Source organism: Pygocentrus nattereri, chromosome 17 (genome assembly GCF_015220715.1).
Source record: "Pygocentrus nattereri isolate fPygNat1 chromosome 17, fPygNat1.pri, whole genome shotgun sequence".
Classification (NCBI taxonomy): domain Eukaryota; kingdom Metazoa; phylum Chordata; class Actinopteri; order Characiformes; family Serrasalmidae; genus Pygocentrus; species Pygocentrus nattereri.
Window position 1 is genome coordinate 5,658,361 of NC_051227.1, and position 22,500 is coordinate 5,680,860.

General features: G+C 40.3%; 1 protein-coding gene across 6 annotated transcripts in view; it reads right to left on the reverse strand.

Moving 5' to 3' along the window:
• The window catches only part of tiam1b (TIAM Rac1 associated GEF 1b), a 109,955-nt gene that overhangs the window by 60,212 nt on the left and 27,243 nt on the right, over positions 1–22,500 (reverse strand). Inside the window, exon 1 of one of the 6 annotated variants that reach the window (XM_017682539.2) lies at positions 14,397–15,460. The exons of the other annotated variants lie outside the window; for them this stretch is intronic. The gene's annotated coding sequence lies outside the window, so the exon portion shown is untranslated. Of the gene's footprint in view, positions 1–14,396; positions 15,461–22,500 lie in introns of those variants that run through there. 6 annotated transcript variants of the gene reach the window in all.

A 22,500-nucleotide genomic window follows, 5' to 3' on the forward strand; every position in this document is an offset into this window, starting at 1 on the left:
CTGTTTTTATCACCAGGGTAATCATGTTAACTACAGACAGCCACACCCTAGCTGGCTCCACTCTTAGCCATGTTCTCATGTCTTGCTGCTCCTTTAAGCAGCTCAGCGAGGGGGTCTCCGAGGGGATGGTGACGATGATGATGGTGTGTTTACAAAACACATGGCATTAACATCAGAGACAGAAGAATTCCTGCCACCCACTGCAGCCCAATAATAAACCCATTGTGTGTTTCCCATAAGCAGCTCCAACAGCTCACAGCACACTCTAGATGCAGCAAGCCCACCCAGAACCCCCCTTATAGCTTATTCATATCTACTGATGCACTGTTCATGTTCATCAGTGGACAGTTTCTGTCCACCAAGCTGCTCTGTGAGTGGAAACACAAGGTAGGTGTTTCTAATAAAGTGGTCAGTTAGCGGAAGCACAAGGTAGGTGTTTCTAATAAAGTGGCCGGTTAGTGAAAACACCAGATTGGTGTTTCTAATAAAGTGGCCAGTTAATGGAAGTACAAGGTAGGTGTTTCTAATAAAGTGGCCAGTTAGTAGAAGTACAAGATGGGTGTTTCTAATAAAGTGGCCAGTTAGTGGAAGTACAAGATGAGTGTTTCTAATAAAGTGGCCAGTTAGTGGAAGCACAAGATGAGTGTTTCTAATAAAGTGGCCAGAATGTGAGAACATGAGTGATGTACTCAAGCTCCATCGGTCAGTATTTGTACTGTACTGATTTCTTCTGTTCCTAAACTGAAGGGTTTGGGTTCTTCTTCCACAACTGTCAATGAATAAAACACGCACACACACACACACACACACACACACGTCCAGTTTAAACAGATCCAGCTGTCAGCAGCGTTCAGCTTCACGTGAAGGAAAGGGAGCCATCGCGCTTGGCGGCCATACAGACGAGTCTGATTAATTATGAATGAGAGGAAGAACAGAGAACAAGGGAAGATGGATGCAGAGATGCTACCTGATTCTCTTTGAAGCTGCTTAAAGAGATATGAAGACATGGCCTTTCACACTCTCCTTCTCCTACCCCATCTCTCTCACTTCCTCTCAGCCTCCCTCCTTTCTTCATTTTTCCCCACCAACAGCCCTCAGGCATGTTTCTGGCCTTCTCTTTAAAGTGACCTTTAGCAAGAAGCCACTGTTCAGAGGCATCAAAGAGAAAGCAAGACAACCTGGGAAGACACACTTCTAGCATGAAAAGTCCACAGTCTGCAGTTTAAACCACTGCCACCACTAAAATACACAGCTAAAATCCACTGCTACCACTAAAATATACAGCTAAAATCCATTAAAATACACAGCTAAAATCCACTGCTACCACTAAAATATACAGCTAAAATCCATTAAAATATACAGTTAAAATCCACTGCTACCACTAAAATATACAGCTAAAATCCATTAAAATATACAGCTAAAATCCACTGCTACCACTAAAATATACAGCTAAAATCCACTAAAATATACAGCTAAAATCCATTAAAATATACAGCTAAAATCCACTGCTACCACTAAAATACACAGCTAAAATCCACTGCTACCACTAAAATATATAGCTAAAATGCACTGCTACCACTAAAATATACAGCTAAAATACATGCTATCACTAAAATATACAGCTAAAAACCACTGCTACCACTAAAATATACAGCTAAAAACCACTGCTACCACTAAAATATACAGCTATAATCCACTGCTATCACTAAAATATACAGCTAAAATCCACTAAAATATACAGCTAAAATCCACTGCTACCACTAAAATATACAGCTAAAATCCACTGCTAACACCGAAATATACAGCTAAAATCCACTAAAACATACAGCTAAAATCCACTGCTACCACTAAAATATACAGCTAAAATCCACTAAAATATACAGCTAAAATCCACTAAAATATACAGCTAAAATACACTGCTACCACTAAAATATATGTCTAACGTCCACTGCTACCACTAAAATATACAGCTAAAATCCACTAAAATATACAGCTAAAATCCACTGCTACCACTAAAATATACAGCTAAAATCCACTAAAATATACAGCTAAAATCCAGTAAAATATACAGCTAAAATCCACTGCTACCACTAAAATATACAGCTAAAATCCACTGCTACCACTAAAATATATAGCTAGAATGCACTGCTACCACTAAAATATACAGCTAAAATCCACTGCTACCACTATAATATATAGCTAAAATGCACTGCTACCACTAAAATATATAGCTAAAATCCATGCTATCACTAAAATATACAGCTAAAAACCACTGCTACCACTAAAATATACAGCTAAAATCCACTGCTACCACTAAAATATATAGCTAAAATGCACTGCTACCACTAAAATATACAGCTAAAATCCATGCTATCACTAAAATATACAGCTAAAATACACTGCTACCACTAAAATATATGGCTAAAATCCACTGCTACCACTAAAATATACAGCTAAAATCCACTGCTACCACTAAAATATATAGCTAAAATGCACTGCTACCACTAAAATATACAGCTAAAATCCATGCTATCACTAAAATATACAGCTAAAATACACTGCTACCACTAAAATATACGGCTAAAATCCACTGCTACCACTAAAATATACAGCTAAAATCCACTGCTACCACTAAAATATATAGCTAAAATGCACTGCTACCACTAAAATATACAGCTAAAATCCATGCTATCACTAAAATATACAGCTCAAATACACTGCTACCACAAAAATATACGGCTAAAATCCACTGCTACCACTAAAATATACAGCTAAAATCCACTGCTACCACTAAAATATACGACTAAAATCCACTGCTAACAGAAAAATCCATGGCTAACAGTAAAATTCACTGCTAACTGGAACTGCTAATAGTAAAATCAACCGCGTTAAACTTTACTCTTTATGTACTGAGTGTATATGAGCGTTTATTAATGTCTAATGTCAGCTTAATCCTAAAGGCTTAAACACTGATGTCATATTTCTTCAGATCAGGTCCCAACTGGCTAAATTACACGTTCCACCAAAGCACAGCTCTGAGCGCAGTTCCAAAACAACTGAAGGTGGGTTGCCAGATCCTCTTTCATCCCACGCTGATGATGTAATGGCACAGAATGAGGAAAACAGACCCATCCGCTCTACTCCGATGCTCCCCTCCGTGTGCCCCACGCACTGTTTACGTGGTCAGCGTGTGAAAATGCGGCAGATGCTTCAGGCCTGGTTAGTTATTAGAGCTCTAAGGCTTCCATTAGAAGAATACCAGGACCTGCTGGGACATGAGAGGAGAAGTATACCATCCAGAGACCCCCCGCCAAACACCCCACCGGTAAACACATACCTCCACGCACACATACCCACATACACAGCTCCACTCAGGCTCCATCTGCCTGAGTGGATGTTCTTTGTGATCTTAGAAATATTTTGAAGTTGTATGTTTAATACTTCAACACTTTTTTTAGGACAAATATTCTATATTACTGCTTCAACTATTGGAGAACCTCAAGAGTAAATAAAGCAAAGAATCTGAGCGGTTATTAGTGGTAATTAAGGCTGGCAGTATTGATTATATCATTAATCAAGTAATCTAGCAGTTATTTTGATGACGAATTGCAGAGGGGCTGTCATGGGCTGGAGGTCAGGGAACTGGCCCTGTGACCGGAAGGTTGCCCGTTCAATCCCCAGGGCCGACAGTACATGACTAAGGTGTCCTTGAGCAAGACACCTAACCCCTAGCTGCATTAGTTCAAACTGCCCTCCCACAGTAGAAACTATGGTCCCACTTTATATTGAGAGTCTCTAATAACTGTGCAGTTACATATCAATAACGTATGGAATAACATTATAATTTCCAACGATTTAAGCCATGTTAATGATCGATTACAGCACTACAGCCTGTGTAATTACACATGCGTATTAACTTTTTTTTGCCTCGTGTAATTATTGTTCTTTTTGATACACTAAAGATCAGGAGTCCTTTTTTTACATAATGTTACATTTACCATCCATGTATGAAATTTTTTATTACAAATATACGCGCATTACTGAGATCCTGCTGGTGTGGGTTTCCTCCCTTTCAGTGATGCTCACAAATTCACCTTTGAATGTTCATTCAAATTTCTTACTAATCACTAAGCCCATTCATAGAGAATGTACATTGAGTTATCAATTTAAATGAGTAATTATGACAGCCCAAAACATAACATAATACAATATTTAAAAAATGATATAATGTGCTATTTCATCAATTTCGTGTTTTCCCTATTATGCTAACACATGGAAAATAGTAAAAACAAGAGGAAAAATGAAGAATATTTTCTTTTTAATTTTTTCATATTTTTGTATAAAGATGAAGACATCAAAACTATTTCCTTCATAATTTAATACATGACTACTGTCTATTTGCTGAACATTTTTGAAAAAAAAAAAAAACAAAACATAAAATGTGGCCTGTGCAAAAGTTACGGCGCACTTTGGCTGTTACATTTTCAAAACGACCATTTATTCAGTGCATTTATGCCAACTAAGCTGCTTTTTTTAATTCAGCCTACAACAGCGTAGCCACAATGAAGTTATAAGGAGTGTTTCAGCACTGAGTGCTCATTTACATATGTCAGCCTTAAAGGCACAGTAGCAAAAACAGCCTGTTTAACTGAAAAAATGGTTGTGTGGAAATTGAATTATGATTGTTTTGGTATATAAACACACCCAAACACTATAACTGCACCTCCCATTATGGGTTAAGTTTATAAGTTCCTAAAAGACTAGTGTCGCAACTTCTGAGCAGCAGTTTCTTGGGGAAAAATGTACTTTAACCTGAACAACACAGCACATTCATGAACTGCATCTGTTTGTGAGCCCAAAGAGACTAAAGGCCTAAAAGCCTTAACAGCAACACAAAACCCCCGAAAACCCCATCAGAGCTCTTTTTCGAGTGATGAGATGAACTGATCCTCAGAGATGATCCTCTTTATCCTGCTGCTCTACATTTCCCACGAAGAGCACATGAGGCTAAGAGAACGAGAGCCTGTAGAAACAGTACTGTGGATTGTGTTACAACCTTCCGGGGGGGGGGGACTTTTCGGAAGACCTGACACTCCTAGCGCTCTGTTATACACACGGATAGCATGTTAGCTTTAGGCTAATGCACTTTAGCCCATGTTTACAGATAAGAACGAGGCAGAAATCACGTAATCAGTCCTATTAGAAATTAACGAACACTCCACGCACTTTGAGACGATGTGTGCGATGATCAAATGCAGTTAGCACCAGGCTAATTGGTGGTGTTTGAGCCTCCATTGCTTGTTAGCTACGTTAGCCCCATAGCTCCAGTGCTAAAACTAAAGAAGCAAACACGTCTTGGATGATCGACTACATTTGAGCTAAGAGCGGAAAAACGGTCAACCTGGAATTACCAGTTTTATTGAAACATCATGAAAAATATCATTTTCCTTGTTTTTCTTGAAAATAAAAGTTTGTTTCCATTCCTCGGCTTGACTAGCATTGGACGATGTTATAAATGGCACAATGTTCGATTAACAAAAGTCGAATATAACCAGATAAACGGATCCCAAACAGAGCTTATCGTCGCTTTAGGAACAGAAATGGTGTGTTTAGAAGGGAATTAAGGCAGCAGTTGTTCTGATATTCCAGTTGGTGTAACGGTATCCCATTAATTATCATAAGAGCTGCACAAAATATTGTCTAAAACATTATTTCCAATCATGTTGCTAACTATTGTGATTGCAAACATAAAGTCATTGGAGAATTAAAAAATGAATTGTGCTATAAGATATAATCGCTGGATTTCAGGATGACCCTGATTCATCGAAACACCCGCAGAAGCTCATTTGGAGGTGTGATTGGTCAGGATGCTCACACACAATCACTGTAATTAGTCAAAGGGCTCATTTGCATATCGCAGCAGCCTTCTGAGACATCAGTATTGTGAAGGCCAATATCATGATTACGATCAACAAACGGTACATCGTGCAGCCCATTACTGACATTCTTCCAGGCCAAATTCAGCCTGTTTAGTAAGACAATAGTGGGTGTTTAGCAGCTACCGCTGAACTCACTGGTCATGCTGTGTTCACACGTTCTGTTCAGGTATAAACCTGCCAGCCTTGCGATGTCTGGAGGTGTGAACTGCTTAAAATTCCTCAATTCTCATTTGCATTACACAAGGATGACACACTGGAGGCCTGGGGGCGTCCCCATTCACCTCGCATTCACACGGACACTCAGTGCTGGACAGAATGGATTCAAAATCACGACCTTTTCAGAATATATCACTGTACCGAGGCCTGTTCCCAACATGGTGCACAGGGTCCCCATGGTAAAGACATCAAATCCTGTGTTAAGACCACATTTATCGAACCTAATGAATATTAGATTGATGTTCGTTCTGCGGTTGGGCGTCGTCCACTTGGGGTAGAAGTGTCGTAAACAGGCCCGGAACATAAAGTCATTGGGCAGATATTTGGTGGACCCCTACCTGGCTAACTTTTTGGGTGGTCAGTGAAGTTTTTTTGATAATACAGCTTGTTACATGAGTATAGTCAATAAATTAAGTATAAGTATATAAGTATATAATTAAGTATAGTCAATAAATCTCCTGTTAAGATAGTTGTAAGTCTGCTTTAAGGTTATGTATCTTATTTCTAGATATTTTTACTTGTTTTAAGTGATTTTATTTGGTAAAATTATCTCACTAGGTTGGCAGATCATTTTGCTAGTTTTAAGAAATGTGCTTGAAATAATTTTACTTAATAAAATGACCTAAAACACATGTAAATAAGGTCTAGAATTAAGCTACATAATCTTAGAAATATTGACCAGATTTAAGATCTTTTCACCTGATAACACACCATTTTTTACAGGTCTCCCCAGTTACACCTTACCACCTAGGAGAGCAAAGATAGCACATGCTTCCTTCAGCACCTGTGAAGCACCACCACATCTTTTTTAACTGCCGCCAACATGTATTTGGACAGCTAAACACACCCGGGAAGTGCCAACCACCAGTTCTGTTATGTCACCTAACAGACGCCTGTTATCTCCTTATCTCCTGATGATAACCCCAACACGTGCGCCACATAGCAGCCCCCATCATATTGACTTTCCAATCAAGACAAATCTATAGCAAGACTGAAAACATGGGGCAGTCGTGGGCTGGCCCACGACTTTAGGTTAGGGAACTGGCCCTGTGACCGGAAGGTTGCTGGTTCAATCCCCAGTGTCGACAGTCCATGACTGAGGTGCCCTTGAACAAGACACCTAACCCCAATTGTTCCCCGGGTGCTGTGGATAGGGCTGCCCACCGCTCTGGGCAAATGTACTCACTGCCCCCTAGTGTGTATGTGGTGTTTCACTTCATGGATGGGTTAAATGCGGAGGTGGATTTTCACCGTCTGCGGGATTAAAAAAGTATCACTTAACTTATTAACAAGAGCACAGGTTCAAACCCAACAACTAATGAAACAGGTCCCTACAAAGCATGTGTCCACTCTTAAAAAGCACATTTACTCCAATGAAGACGACAAATAACATCAGGCAGCTGAAAAGTACACAAAGTCAGAAGAGATCATCATACATAAAAGCCCAAACCATTAAGCATTCTAGGCTAAAGCATACTGCCACAGCAGATGTAGAGAATGTGTTAAATGCAGTACAATTTTCAAACCACCATTCAACAAAAGCCAGGGTGAGTGTGAGTGCTGATTGTGAAAAAGTGCTGCTAACTAGGAGAGGTGCTGGTTAGCACTAGCTTAGCTAGCATAATAACAGCTGTGCTCACCACAGGAAATGTTGGCTTCTGGCTTGAACTAAAACACTGACAGAAGTTTAGATGATAATGATTCAAATCTGAGGAAGTGAAGTTTAGCAGCTGCTGCTGCTGTGTTTGGATTTGTAGCCTTAACGTTAGCTAAGCAAGCAGGCTATTCGCCAGGTTCTATTCCAAAATTTCCCGTTCCACCTTAAATGATGCTGCATTTTCTTAATTGTCAACTTCTTGTTCAAATTCAGTAACTACTGCACTGTTTAAGGTGGAATGGGAAAATGTGAACAAGAAGCTTGTGATCATATAAATGCTGCACCATTTAAGGTGGAATGGGAAAATTTAAACAAGAAGGTGGCGACTAAGAAGCCTTTTTCTGTGAAGATGAGGCCAGCCGCTAAAATGGAGCTCAATTTGACCCTTAATCCTCAAGTTCATGACGAGCTCTGCTGAAATCCACATTTCTGGTGATGGCCAAATTACAAGGAGAAAGAAAATGAAATATCTCAGAAGCTCCTCTCGCAAGACAGGGCCTTTTCAGCCTTGTCCAGCAGCATGTGTCCAGCGAACCTGTTTTAGTAGCCTAAAGCTAGCCTATATGCCAGTGAGCCGCACAGCGTGCTATTGTTGCCGCTTGTCTCATGATGCTTACGTAATCATCCGCATGATGATGTCTGGATCCAGGCTAGTTTGGGGAAATCACAGAGAGCATTAATCATTACCAAAAACGGCCAGTCAAAAAGGGCTCATCTGTTGCTCCACTAAAACAAGCGTAGGTAATAAAAACGAATGCCTGAGTGAGCAGGGGTGCCCAAACTTCTGCGGAAAAGGGACTGAACAGCAGAAATGCCTGGATTAAACGGTTTGACTCAGATCTGATCTATTAATATCACTGGGAGTAAAAATCAATACTGCAGTGAATCACTCAGCACTGCATTCACTCAGCATTGCAACACAGGCAGCGTTTCAGGCCTGTTTCTGTAGTTTCGGAGGGGATGAAGAGATGAAATTCTCCTCCTCTCTCCTCAGTGGGCTACATGCCGTCCCCTCAGTGGGACTCTTTTCAGCAGGGAGTGGCCGTCTGTCCAGCTAAATCTGAGCAGTAAGTATATAAATGACACTTGCTGTTACAGCACTGACAGCACAGAGACTCTCACCAATACTGTAGTTAATACAGTAGTTATTAAAGAGCTCCTGTAGGACGAACTAGTTATGTTATGTATCACGTTACTGTAAATTCTTTTATTTACAGAATTACTTTAAACGCATTCCTCATATGTCTTATATCTCTAATGCTACATTCACATTATCAGGCTATAGCGGCACAAATCTGACTTTTTGCCCTGATGTGACTCAGATCTGATGTTTTCAGGGCTGTGTGAACATAAATCTGATATTTTCATATCCGACCTGAGACACTTTCATATGTGGTCCTAGATTGGATGCGTATCCGATTCGTGGCCATGTGACCTTAATGTGAGGCTCAGATCAGAATCCATGTGCTTTTTTTCCCACTGCGCATCATCCAGAGTTACTCTGGCAGCAGCGCCAAACAGACGTTAAAGCCTGTAAAGGGTGGAAAAGCAGCTCATCTCACCTTTTCCTCCTCCGTCTGGCTCTAATAATGAAGCTGAGAGCTGATCAGAGTTAATGATCTTCTCAGCGAAGCTCGTTCTGCTCGTTAGTTTGTGCTGATGATGCAGTGATTCAGTCACGTGACGTTACTGAGTAGGAGGAGCTCATGAGGCTCATTTCAGGACACCGGTTCATCACATTAACGACAGATTTGTGTCACTGACCTAAACGCGTGTGAACCGTCAAGTCAGAGATCAGATTTGAGCAACGATTTTATAGTGGAGAATGGAAATATGACTTTTCACATTCTGAAGCATTTCTATTGGTCTGTTCATCAATAAACATTCACAAAATACAGAAGTACAGCTGCTGTTTTCAAATTATGATCAAATTTCAAATTATGTTTGTAAATTTAACATACTGCTAAAAAAAATGTATTGGGCCGTATTTTATGTTTTATTTTGATTTCCAGTGTATGTGGAATGAGGACGTGTTCACTTACTTATACTCATAAAATCAACAAATACAAGGAATTTTAACAGGGGTACAAACTCGTGCATAAGACTGTATAGTATCTCCGCAAAGGCAGAGAGTCACGGTCCATCACTGAGACAGTTTATTTTCCATGCCAGCTGAATTCGTGTGACAGTGTCGTCGTCTTCCAGATGAATGTGACCTTTCTGGCTGCCATTCTTGTCTTATTTGCTGCATTTAATCTTAATGTGTCAACTTTAGACGGCATTAACCGTTCTTATTGTACAGAGACACTGACAGCAGCTACAGGAATGACAGCAGAGTGAGATCCTCACTGAATCACACAGGGTGACAGACAACAATGCAGAATACGAGTCTGGTAAGAGCTACGGTACTGACAGCAGAATAAAAGCCTCACTGAACTAAACCTCCCCACCAAGGACAAATAAAAACAGACAAACAGCTTCCCCATACAGTTAAATATGGCAATAGACTGCTGTTACGGTACTGACAGCAGAAGAAGGTCTTTAATAGACCACACAAAGTCACACAGGGCCACTGAGGGCTGTTACAGTGATGATAGCAATTGACCACGCAAAATCACATAGGACCACTGAGGGCCGTTACAGTAATGACAGTAGAAAAAGGTCCTTAACAGACTACACAAAGTCACATAGGACCACCGAGGGCCATTACAGTAACGACAGCAGTGTAAGATCCTTAACTGACTGCACAAAGTCATAAAGGACCACTGAGGGCTGATACAGCAATGACAGCAGAATAAATGCCTCATTGAACCAAACCTCCCTACCAAGGACAAATAAAAACAGAAGACCTTCCCTATAGAGTTAAATATGGCAATGGGCCGCTGTTACGTTAATGACAGCAGAATAAGGTCTTTAATACAACACACAAAGTCACATAGGACCACTGAGAGCTGTTACAGTAATGACAGCAGAATAAGGTCTTTAATACACCACACAAAGTCACATAGGACCACCAAGGGCTGTTCCAGTAATGACAGCAGAATAAAGGCACATTGAATATCGTTACGGTAATGAGAGCAGAATAAAGTCCTTAAATGACCACACAAAATTACAGAAGACCATTACAGGAATGACAGTTAAATAAAGTCCTTAACTGACCGAACAATTCACACAGGGGCACTGAGTACTGTTACAGTGATGACAGCAGAATAAGGTCCTTAACTGATCACACAAAGTCACCCAGGGCCATGAGGGACTGTTACGGTAATGACAGCAGAATAAAGGCATGCTGAATATCATTACGGTAATGAGAGCAGAATAAAGGCCTTAAATGACCACACAAATTTACAGAAGACCATTACAGGAATGACAGAAAAATTAAGTTCTTAACTAACCAAACAAAGGGCCAGTGAGGGCTGTTACAGGGATGACAGCAGAATAAGGTCCTTAACTTATCACACAAAGTCACCCATTACCACTGAGCACTGGGACGGTAATGGCAGTGGAATAAAAGCCAAGCTGAAGCAGGTCTAAAACAGATGACTTCTCTGCAGGCCTGTGGCATCGAACATGAAGTCCAGCAGATCCAATGTCACTCCAGAAACAACACTGCTGTGATAAACGTTGCAACACTGCTTACAACCCCATGAGCTAAAATACACACACACAGCCACACGGAGATGAGTTTGCTGAAAATGATGGTTGAGATGTGCAGCCAATCCACGTCAGCACACTCTGTCTGACTGCTGAATAAACGAATACCGCAGCCTTCTGGTCATTTGGAAACATCCAAATGTCGATTTTGTGAAGGGGCTGATCATTCCCGTAATGAAAAACAAACATCTGGACTTTACTGCACACAATTTATAGTCTTCACAGTAAAGTGGAAGTTTTGGCCTAAAACACGCTTTTGAAATCCATTTGTGGTGGAGGGATACATAACATGCAGGGTGCTGTGAGGCAAAATAGTCCCCAAAGACAACTTATTGTTTCAGATTTTCCACTATTTTCCATCATCAACATTCCATATAACCTCAGAAGACTCGTGTAGGTTCTCTGGTGGTTCTGGATGGTAAATAAAATGTCTATATTTGTGTTGTCGTCATAGCGACCCCTGGTTCCTAACACCACCACTGCAAAGGCATCTGAACCATTTCACACCAAACCCCTCTGGATCACCCTGTTTACACCTCACACGGTCAATTATTTGGGAATTTTAGAAAAATGGGCAGAATTCCCCTTCAATACACTTGATTTCAGAAAAAGATCTGCAGATGTCCATGTATTTTTCTTTATCTACGTTCAGCCTATGCTGACTGACAGCCACCCCAACACAGGCCCAATGCAGCAACCCATGAGAGGGGCGTCAGCTCAGCACGTGGAGACAAAACGGAGCTTAAATGCGTGAAAGTGCTGAAGGCGCTGTGGTGAGTAGCACTACTGTGTGGAATGTGTGGAAAGTAACGTATGAAATCATATCAGGTAACAGTTTTAAAGCCTTCAGCACCTCCAGCTGACCACACTGGACAGAACTATGGAAAAACAGCAGAACCAACCAGAAGAAGACAAAAGCAGCAGCAAAGTGGAGCTCCAGTTCCCCTCGAGGGCCACAACATTGTTAATAAAATGATGGTTAAGTTGGTTTACTGCTTATTTAATTATTCTATGTTTTTGTACCACTTTCACACAACTTTTCAGCTAGAACCACAAAACTTTGCAGGATTGTAGAACCTATATGAGGACTTTGCGCTTGGGCTTTTGGGAACGATTGCTTGAATGGTTTTTGTGCAGTGGTCATTTTTGTTTCCCATATAAAATGAATGGGAATGTTGAGAAAATTCAAATCTTACTGCCACAAATAACACACATACAGAATATGTATACACACATATTAACACCTGGGATAACATAGCAATGTTCTAGCAGCACCTTAACAACCACCTAAGATACCATAGCAATGTCCTAGTAACACCTTAGCAACCACCTGTGACACCATAGCAATACCCTAGTAACACATTAGCAACCACCAGGGATAACATAGCAATGTAGTAGTAACACTTTAGCAACCACCTGGCATATCATTGCAATGTCTTAGCAACACCTTAGCATCTAAACACACACACACACACACACACACACACACACACACATCATCTAAACCATATATGTATGTGTCTGTGTGTGTGTGTGTGTGTTGAAATTTAATTCCTGTCCTGCTAGATCTGCCCCAGACAACTGTAAGTGCTACTATTGTATTAAAAGTATCTGGCACCATTGACACCTCAGCCATGAGGCGGTAGACCACCCAAACTCACAGAGTGGGCTGCCAAGTGCTAAAGCGCACAGTGTCTATCCTCTGTTTAGTCATTAAAGAGTTCCTAACTGCCTCTGGAACCACCATCAGCAAAACATCTGTACATTAAGAGCTTCACCAAATGGGTTTCAATGGCAGAGTAGCTGCACACAAAGCAAAGATCAAAATGCACTATGCCAAGTGTCAGATGGAGGGGTGTAAAGCGCCGCCACTGGATTCTGAAACAGTGGGAACATGTTCTCTGGAGTGACAAATCACGTGCCTTTATCTGCCAGCCGGATGGACGAGCCTGGGTTTAGAAAACGTTACCTGCCTGACTGTAAAGTTTGGTAGAGGAGGAATGATGCTATGGGGCTGTTTTTTAGGGGTTGGTCTACAACCCTTAGTTCCAGTGAAGGGAAAACTTAATGCTTCAGCACCAAGACATTCTGGACAATTGTACTATTCCAACTTTTTGGGGAAGAACCTTTCCTGTTCTAGCATGACTGGGCCCCAGTGACCAAAGCAGCTCCATAAAGTCATGGCTGGTGAGTTTGGTGTGAAAGAATTTGACTGGTCCTCACAGAGCCCTGACCTCAACCCCATCACACACCCTATCATCCAACATCAGAGTCTGACCTCACAAATGCTCTTTTGGATGAACGGGCAGAAATTCTCACAGACACTCTCCAACATCTTGTAGCAAGCTTCCCAGAAGACTGAAAGCTGTTAGAGCTCCATAAAGGCTCCTGTAGGTGTCCCAATACTTTTGTCCACATGGTGTATATCAACTAAAATTCATAACCCAAAAAAACTAATTCTAACCTTTTGAAAGCATAAAGAAATCACCTTTCTCCACCTTACTTAGACACTGTGATGTCTGATATACGACTGTGTGCAAAAGTTTATACGCCCCGGTCAGATTACATGTTGTTGTTGACTTCAAAGTGTGAATAAGTTACCCCCCCCCCCCTCACAGAGAACCCACTTCTGCACATTTTTATAGCACAGTTACTGTATTTTAATGGAATAGTTTGACCAAAAAAAGTCCTATCAGTACACAGAATTAGTGCCAACTTTAGCTTTCATTCATTTTTAACACTGGTGGCACCAATCAGCTGCATTGTTACTGAGCAGTTTACTGTTGTTGTTGTTATTTACAGGCTCCCTATTTGGTCTAAATACTCAGAAAAGTTTACTGATATGTAATTTATCACCTTAGCGATAACATGCCGTCGCACTGACCACCTCCACACCCAGTAATAAAGGGATAAACTCCCAGTAAACTCACCAGTCCCTCCAAAACTGCCGGACACCTCGACCGTCCTGGGCTAATCCTCACGCTTTGATGTCTGAATGCAACTGCTGGTGGGAAGCAAAGGCAAGCCCCAGCACCTCTGAGACACTCTCAGAGCCTCCACACCCCCCACCGGCTCAGGTCTGCCCTGTGAGGGAGTGGGAGGGTCCTCTGGGGGGATAAGGGAGGACACAGTCACACCTGAGACCCAACAACACCCTCCCAAATCCACCACACTCGAAACCACACACACATCGGTCAAAACATGACTAAAACCGACAACACACTGGATTTAAAGTGGGTTTAACCAAACACGCTAACAACGCTAACACAGAAAACACTGAAAACACTGAGCTCCATTAGCTTAGCATAGTGTTTACATAACAGTTTGACCAAAATAGTGCTAACAGTGAATGGAATTAGCATTACCAATTTTACATTTCATTCATTCTTAGCACTGTTAGCATTGTCTATCAAACGGCTTCACTCAAGTGCTAAAAATGCTAATGCTAAACAAAAGCTTTTATTCATTATCAGTGATTATTAGCATGTTTAGCATTAAAATGACTCTGCATTAACTTTCTTCGTTGTTCTTCTGTGACCAAATGTTTTTACTTTTTAAGATGAAGCTCCAAAAATAGTAATATCAAATATCACAATTTCATTTTTTTTCCCTGTTGACACTTTAAAAGCTATTTCAATGAAATGCTATCTGCTAATGATACATTTTGATTCATTGTTTGCATGTTTGGCACTAAAACTAATTTTTTTTTGACAAAAAAAAAGCAAAACATTATTCGGCATTAACTTCATGAAAACTGTTGCTTATTTTTTTACATGGACATCATTAAAATGTGTTAGTATGACAAAAAATGCTAAGCATTATGTAGCATTAAATCTTAGCACTTTTAGCATTTTTTGTCAAACTGTTTCACTGAAGTGTTGATTGTTAGCATGTTTAGCATTAAAATGACTCTGCATTAATGTGTTTCATTGTTTTTTTGTGACCAAATGTTTTCATTTTTTTAACATAATGCTCCAAAATAATAACATCAAATACCATAAGCAAATTTTTTTTTGTTCACACTCAGCATTTTTAAAAAACTTTTTGCCTGAAATGCTAAATCTGCTAGTGATACATTTTGAGGAATTATTTGCATGTTTGACACTAGAATTGAGTTTTTTGACCAAAAAAATGCCAATTTTCAGTCATTGCTATCACTGCTTTTTTCTTATCCAAACGATTTAGCTGAAATGCTAAAGATGCTAAGAATAAATGAAAACTACCATTAGTTTTAATTATTTACATGTATAGCATTCAAAATCATAAAAACGCTAAACATTATGTAGCATTAACTCTTAGAAGTGTTAGCATTTTTATCAATCAATTTTACTTAAAATCTAAAAATGCTAATACTCTTATACTATTCTTTATAGGCTAAGAAAAATTCTGAGTGACAATGAAACGCAGCACTAACATTCATTAAATGTTAACACTGTTAGTGTTTTTTATCAAACTATTTTACTCAAGTACTAAAATGGCTAACAAAGAAAGTCACCATTCATTGATTATTAGCACATTTAGCTTTGAAATTACACCAACTTTTTTCATTGCTAACTCTGGTAGAATTTGTATCTCAAACTATTTCCCTGAAATGCTAAACCTGCTAACAGTAAATGAAAACTAACATCAGTTTTCATTCATTTTTTTCATGTTTCACACTAAAACCAAATTTCTCATAGAAACTGCTAAAAATTTGCATGAATTTTCAGCCACTATTAAAACTTAAAACTGAAATGCTAAAACTCCTTAGTGAAAACTATCATTACTTTACATTAGTCACATGTTTAAGATTTAAATGAGTTATATTGACAAAAAAGATGAAGCATTTTTGTCAAATGATTTCATTTAAAAGCTAATAATGCTAACAATAAATACAATTACCATTCATTTCATAGCCTTTTAGCATTGCGAGTATTTTGGTCCAAATATTTTTATACTATCATTTATATGCTGAGAGAAAAGCTATCATGACAATGAAAAGTAGCTCTAACATTCATTGAATTTAACACCGTTAGCCTTTTTTATCAAACTGATTCATTTTCATTGATTATTAGCATGTTTAGCATACAAATGACTCTACATTACGTTTTTTTCATTGCTAACTCTGGCACTATTTGTTTTTCACATATTTCACTATTTCCCTGAAATGCTAAACCTGCTAACAATAAATGAAAATCAGGCACCAAAATGCTAAATGCTAAATAATTAGCATGAATGTCCAGTCATTGTTAAAACTTCAGAAGATTGTAAGTGAAATGTTAACGCTGCTAGACATAAACAATCAGTACTTTTCATGGATTATTGACATGTTTAGCACTTGAATTAATTAGTCTGAATTATATGTTTAAATGAAGTTAGCATCTCTGGCGAATTATTTTATTTAAAATCTAAAAATGCTAAAATAAATCAAATGCCCATTCGTTTTGACTGATTTAAGTGAAATGCTAAAGCTACTTAATGAAAACTGTCATTACTTTTGGCATTTAAATTAATTAGTTTGACAACAAAATGCTAAATGTTAGTTAGCATTCGGATTCGACACTGTTAGTATTTTTGTCAAATGATTTCATTTAAGAGCTAAAAATGCTAACGATGAAAAAGTCATCATTCATTTGTAGGGCTTTTCAGTTTTGTGGGTATTTTGGTCAAACTATTCTTATATTACACTAAACTTTATATGGTAAAAAAAATGCTACAGTGATCATGAAAAGCAGCACTAATGCTAACTTTTTTATTCAGCTATGGCTTTAAATCTCCTTATTTGCCATTTATTTAAATTTTAAATTAAACCAAGAAGAAAAGATAGACAACATATCATTTTAGACAGTAAATTTACATTTATGGCATTTTACAATTACAATTTAATAATTTTACACAGGTAGGCCAAGGTGGTGTTAGGAGTCTTGCCCAAGGACCGTTATAGGTATAGTGTAGGGTGCTTGAACCCCAGTCTACAGTGCGGAAGGCAAAGGTGTTAACCACTACACTAACCAACCAATAAATCTGCCGAAAGGTTCAGTCTGGAGGGTCCGTTTCAGTCACAAATGCTGTGTTGTTGAAAGGGTAAAAGGCATTTTTTTTAGCCTGTCGGCTAAAGTCATTAGCATTTTCGGCTACCACAGAAGCCGTTTTACTGATTCCTGCTGGATCTGGATGCGGACGCAGGCCGTAACCCAGCAGGACACGTCGCCTCACCTTCTCACACATGCAGAGCCATTAAACACATTTACATCTCAGAGGCCTCAGCATGAACCATTAAGGACAATGAACACATAACAGCACCATCCTGGGCCATTAGCCACGAGCAAACACCACAGTTAGAAAAACACTTAAAGAAGAATTCCACCAACTTTCCAACATTTCTGTGTAACACAGAGCGGTTTGGTGTGAGATGGTTCTGACGGTGTTTGCAGTGGTGCAGATAGGAACCAGGTGTCGCCATGACTACTACACAAATATAGACATTTTATTCGCTATCTAGAACCAGCAGAGAACCTACCCGAGTCTTCTGAGTTTATATGGAATGTTGATGATGGAAAATAGTAGAAAATCTGGAATTATCAGTTTTCTTTGGGGACTATTTTGCCTCACAGCGCCCTGCATGTTACGTATCCCTCCACCATGAATGAAGTTTAAGGCCGCAATCTTCTCTAAACTATCATAAAACAGCGTCTCAGTCATCAGGCAGTGAATTCAGAACCATTTACTGTAGGAACTTTCTGTGAGGAGCTTTTAGAGGTGGACGTCTGGTTCCTATCACCACCACTGTGAACAGTTCTGAGTTGGTAAGTTTCTCTAGAACAGAGAGTTTCACACCAAACCACTCTGAACTACTCTGTTTACATCTTAATCACTGAGTTATATGGAATTTTTGGAAAACCATTGGAGTTCCCCTTTTTTACAGCCCTATCATTAACTACCGGACTAGCATAGCGTTTACCGAGAGGGAACAAGGTAAACAGACCTATTGTGTTTAGCAGCAAAGTGAGCTACTGTGACAAAGATGCTTGATTTGGCTTTAACTTTCATTCATTTTAACAGTTTTAGCATTTTTTGTCAAACTATTTCATTTAAATGCTGAATGTGAATGAAAAATATCACCCATTTTCATGAATTATTAGCATGTTTAGCATTAAAATGAATGCAAAAGCACTAATCGGTAAATAGCATTAGCAACCAGCACTGTTAGCGCTTTTTTAATCTAACTATTTCCATTCAAATACCACAAAAAATGAAACTAGCATGGCAAATTTAAGAATTTAAGTGAGGGAGTTTTTAAAGGCACTTCAGACACGTCAGATGCCTGGTTCCTACTAAACACTATGTTGCCTAGTAAACACTGAATTACACAGAAATGTAGAAAATTGGTGGAGTTTCCCTTTAATAAACAAGAAACCACACGTTGTATTCGCAGCGCCCTCAGCGTCGTCAGCTGAGAGGTAAAGATGTCACAGGAGTGTAAAATCCTTGGATTTATATCCCGGCGCATGTGCAGGAAAAGTAAACAGAGCTGAAGGCATCCCGGATCCAGTCCCAGCAGCATTCCCTAAAAACAAAGCTCTAAATGAACGTGAGGATGCAATTACAGTGTGCTCTTCCTTTACTAAGCCTACAGATTTATCAGAACTACATTCCTAAATTTACAAGACAGTGAAACCAACAGACAGCTCAAGTCTACGCTCTGGAGTCGGATTCATCCCATTTCAGGAATTCCAGGCTTTCTAAGCCTGGCTAATGCTACGTGCAGCTGCACTGTTTGTGGCGGTGTTAAAGCAAAGAAAATGCTTTTTTCTGTTTTGAGCACTATTTTACCATCAACATTACACATAAAACTCCAAAGACCACTGGTGGTCTGGGATAGTAAATAAAATGCAGTTAGCACCATGCTAAATGCTAGGGCATAAGCTTCCTTTACGTGTTAGCTACATTAGCTGACAGGTTCAAACATAGTGGGAAATGGACAGATAGTCTTTGAAGGTTTACAGCTCTGGCAACATAAAAATAAATGGGATTGTGCTGTACGTTGAATTATGGTGACATCCCATATGGAAAAAAAACACACGAACACGAATTTTTATATATTTGAGATCCGTTTCAAATACGTTGCAAACACTAACACGTGTTTCAGAACAGGTTTCATATGAACTAACTATATTCTGAAATACATCTGAAATACATCTATTTTTAAATGCATGGAGACATGGCACACACAGAAATGTCCTACACACACACACACAGCACCTAAACCGCTTATCCTTCTGGGTGTGGCCCCTGGAGCCTATCCCAGCTGTCATTGGTCGGAAGGCAGGATACAGAAAAACAAACGTTTGTGAATATATTTGTCAAATATTGCCCAAGTTCTGTCTAATGAACTGTTTCTTTAACTGAACCGATGTTTTGCTCCGTGCTGGAGCGACCGTCCTCCTCCGCGGTGCAGTCGGCCGTGAGCGGCCTGCCCGCCGTCACACATGACTGACCACAGCTGGGCTGCGCTTCTGCTCTCGGTCCAAACACGCCTGATCACCACCGGCATCCCACGATAGACCACGTCACACAGCACACGCAACCAAACGCCGCAGACACACGAGCACGAGAGTCAGCTCTGCTCTCTGGGTCTCTCCTCGCTCTCTTTCTTCTCTTTCTCCCTCTCTCCCTCTCCCCCTCTCTCTCTCTCTTTAATCATAGTCTGTAGTGTGAAGTCATTGCTCGGCACTGCTGACATGTGGATATGACAGGAATAGATAAGACCTGCAGTAATGAGAGACAGAGAGAAGAGACAGAGAAAGTGAGAGAGAGAGAGAGAGAAGACAGAGAGAGAGAAGAGACAGAGAGAAAGAGAGAAGGAGAGAGAGAGAAAGAGAGAGAGAAGAAGAAAGAGGGGAAGAAAGAGAAACAGAGGGTAAGAGAGGTAGAGAGAGCGAGAGATAGAGACGAAAAGAGGGAGAGGCAGGGAGAGAGACAGAAGGAAAAAGAGGGGAAGTGAGAGAGAAAGAGATGGGGGGAAGGAAGCCAGAGACTAGGACCACCTGTACACCTACCCCTTCATACAATGATCTAATCAGCCAATCACGTGGCAGCAGTGCATTACATTATGCATATATGCACAGCAGCTTCAGGTAATGTTCACACCAACCTTGAGAAAGGAGAAAATGTGACGGGCTGGTTTGAGTGTTTCTGTAACTGCTGACCTGAGATTCCCAGAATGAGGCAAGACCATCCAGTGACCGGCAGCTCTGCAGACGGTAACGCCTTGTTGGTGAAAGAGGTCCATGGAGAATGGCCAGACTGGTTCGATCTGACACAAAGGCTACGGTCACCCAGATAACCACTCTGAGCAGAAAAGCATCTCGGAATGAACAACACATCAAACCTTGAGGTGGATGGGCTACAACAGCAGAAGACCACGTCAGGTTCCACTTCTGTCAGTCAAGAACAGACAGCTGAGGACAGCGGACACAGGCTCACCAACACTGGACCGGAAAATCGTAGCCTGGTAACAATCGTAACAGCAAGTGCTGTTGCTGACCACGTGGCCACAACTCACCATCTTCTGATGGCTAGGTCCAGCACCATTATGCATCAGGTCACAAAGAAAAAGCAGCTTAAAGTGATTTTATGAGCATGACAGCGACTGTGTTTGCATACAAAGATTTTCTCCAATCCAACTGTGTTTATTCCGATTATAGATTAAGACTGAGGTGTTTAGTCTCACTCCACTCAACAATCTGATGGAAAATCTGTTTACATGCTCACTACAAGTAACCCGATCCAAAATGACATGCATGCGTAGAAAACTGCTTAGTGTAGGTGTTACCATGACAGCCAGCATCACGTGAGTCCAGTCAGAGTGAGATGAGCAGCAGTGAGCAGTGCTTGTGTTCTTAATTACTTTAAAATGATGTCAAACTCAGGAAAACGTCAGATGAGAAGGCTGAGAGGAAGACATCGTGTTCTGAGATGTCTTAAAGCTGGACATCTGTCCCACCGCCGTCTTTTAAAGATCAGAGCATGAACTTCGTCTCCTCTGTAGACCAGTTTCCGCTCTGCCGTGTTGAACGGTATAAAGTCTCACTATGACGCGACACACATGCAGAACGGACTTAAACTTTCCGATAGGGAATGTACTGAGATACAGGCATTTACACGGATATTATTCTTCTATTTGATGGATTATGTACATGATTACCCACCTTGTTCAAACAGATAGAAACCATATTCCGAAAGGTCTCTACCAGACTAGTCTATTCAGACTGAGATGTTTACCTGGACGTATTCTATTGTGATTGATCTATTATTCTGATTATTAGGCTGCATGTAAATGTGGTTATCGAGCCCAGAGTGGCCTTCCCAGTCACTGGATCTAAATACACCTTGTGGAATCCATGTTGTGAAGAACAGGGCTAAATGAGGCCTTACCTGTTACTAGCATAGCGTACCTAATAAAGTGCTTGGTGAGTGTATATTATATGAAATATTATGGGTTAGCAGAGTTACTTAGCATTAGCTATTGGCATATACACTCTTTATACATTTTATATAAATTATTATGGCAGCTATTTTATGTATTTTGTCAACTGTAAACAGGCAAAAATACCGATTACAAGACGGCCATTACTGTTTTCCCCCCTTCCATTACTTGTTATCTACATTAGCCTCATAGCTTTAGTGCTAAAACTGAAGAGGCAAACTTCAGACACCAAACACGACTCGGCTGGGTGACTACATTTATTGGGGGATGGGGGAGGTGCATTTCATTTTTAACTCTATGACCCTGACTCCACTCACCAAGTCCTGCTCATTTACATATGTTTGGCAGAAGCAGAGGCCCCGCCCCTTTCTTTCGTTGTCTCCTTTTATCAGAATTCGACTCGGACCCGCTCGTCCATTTGCAATTCATCATCTGTCTTTCAATGCGCCCCCTCCCCTTAACTCCCCCCACCCCCACCCTTCCCTGCACAAAGTGATTCAGAGTGGTTTGGTGTGAAATAGTTCAGATGTCTTTACAGTGGTGGTGATAGGAACCAGGCGTCGCCA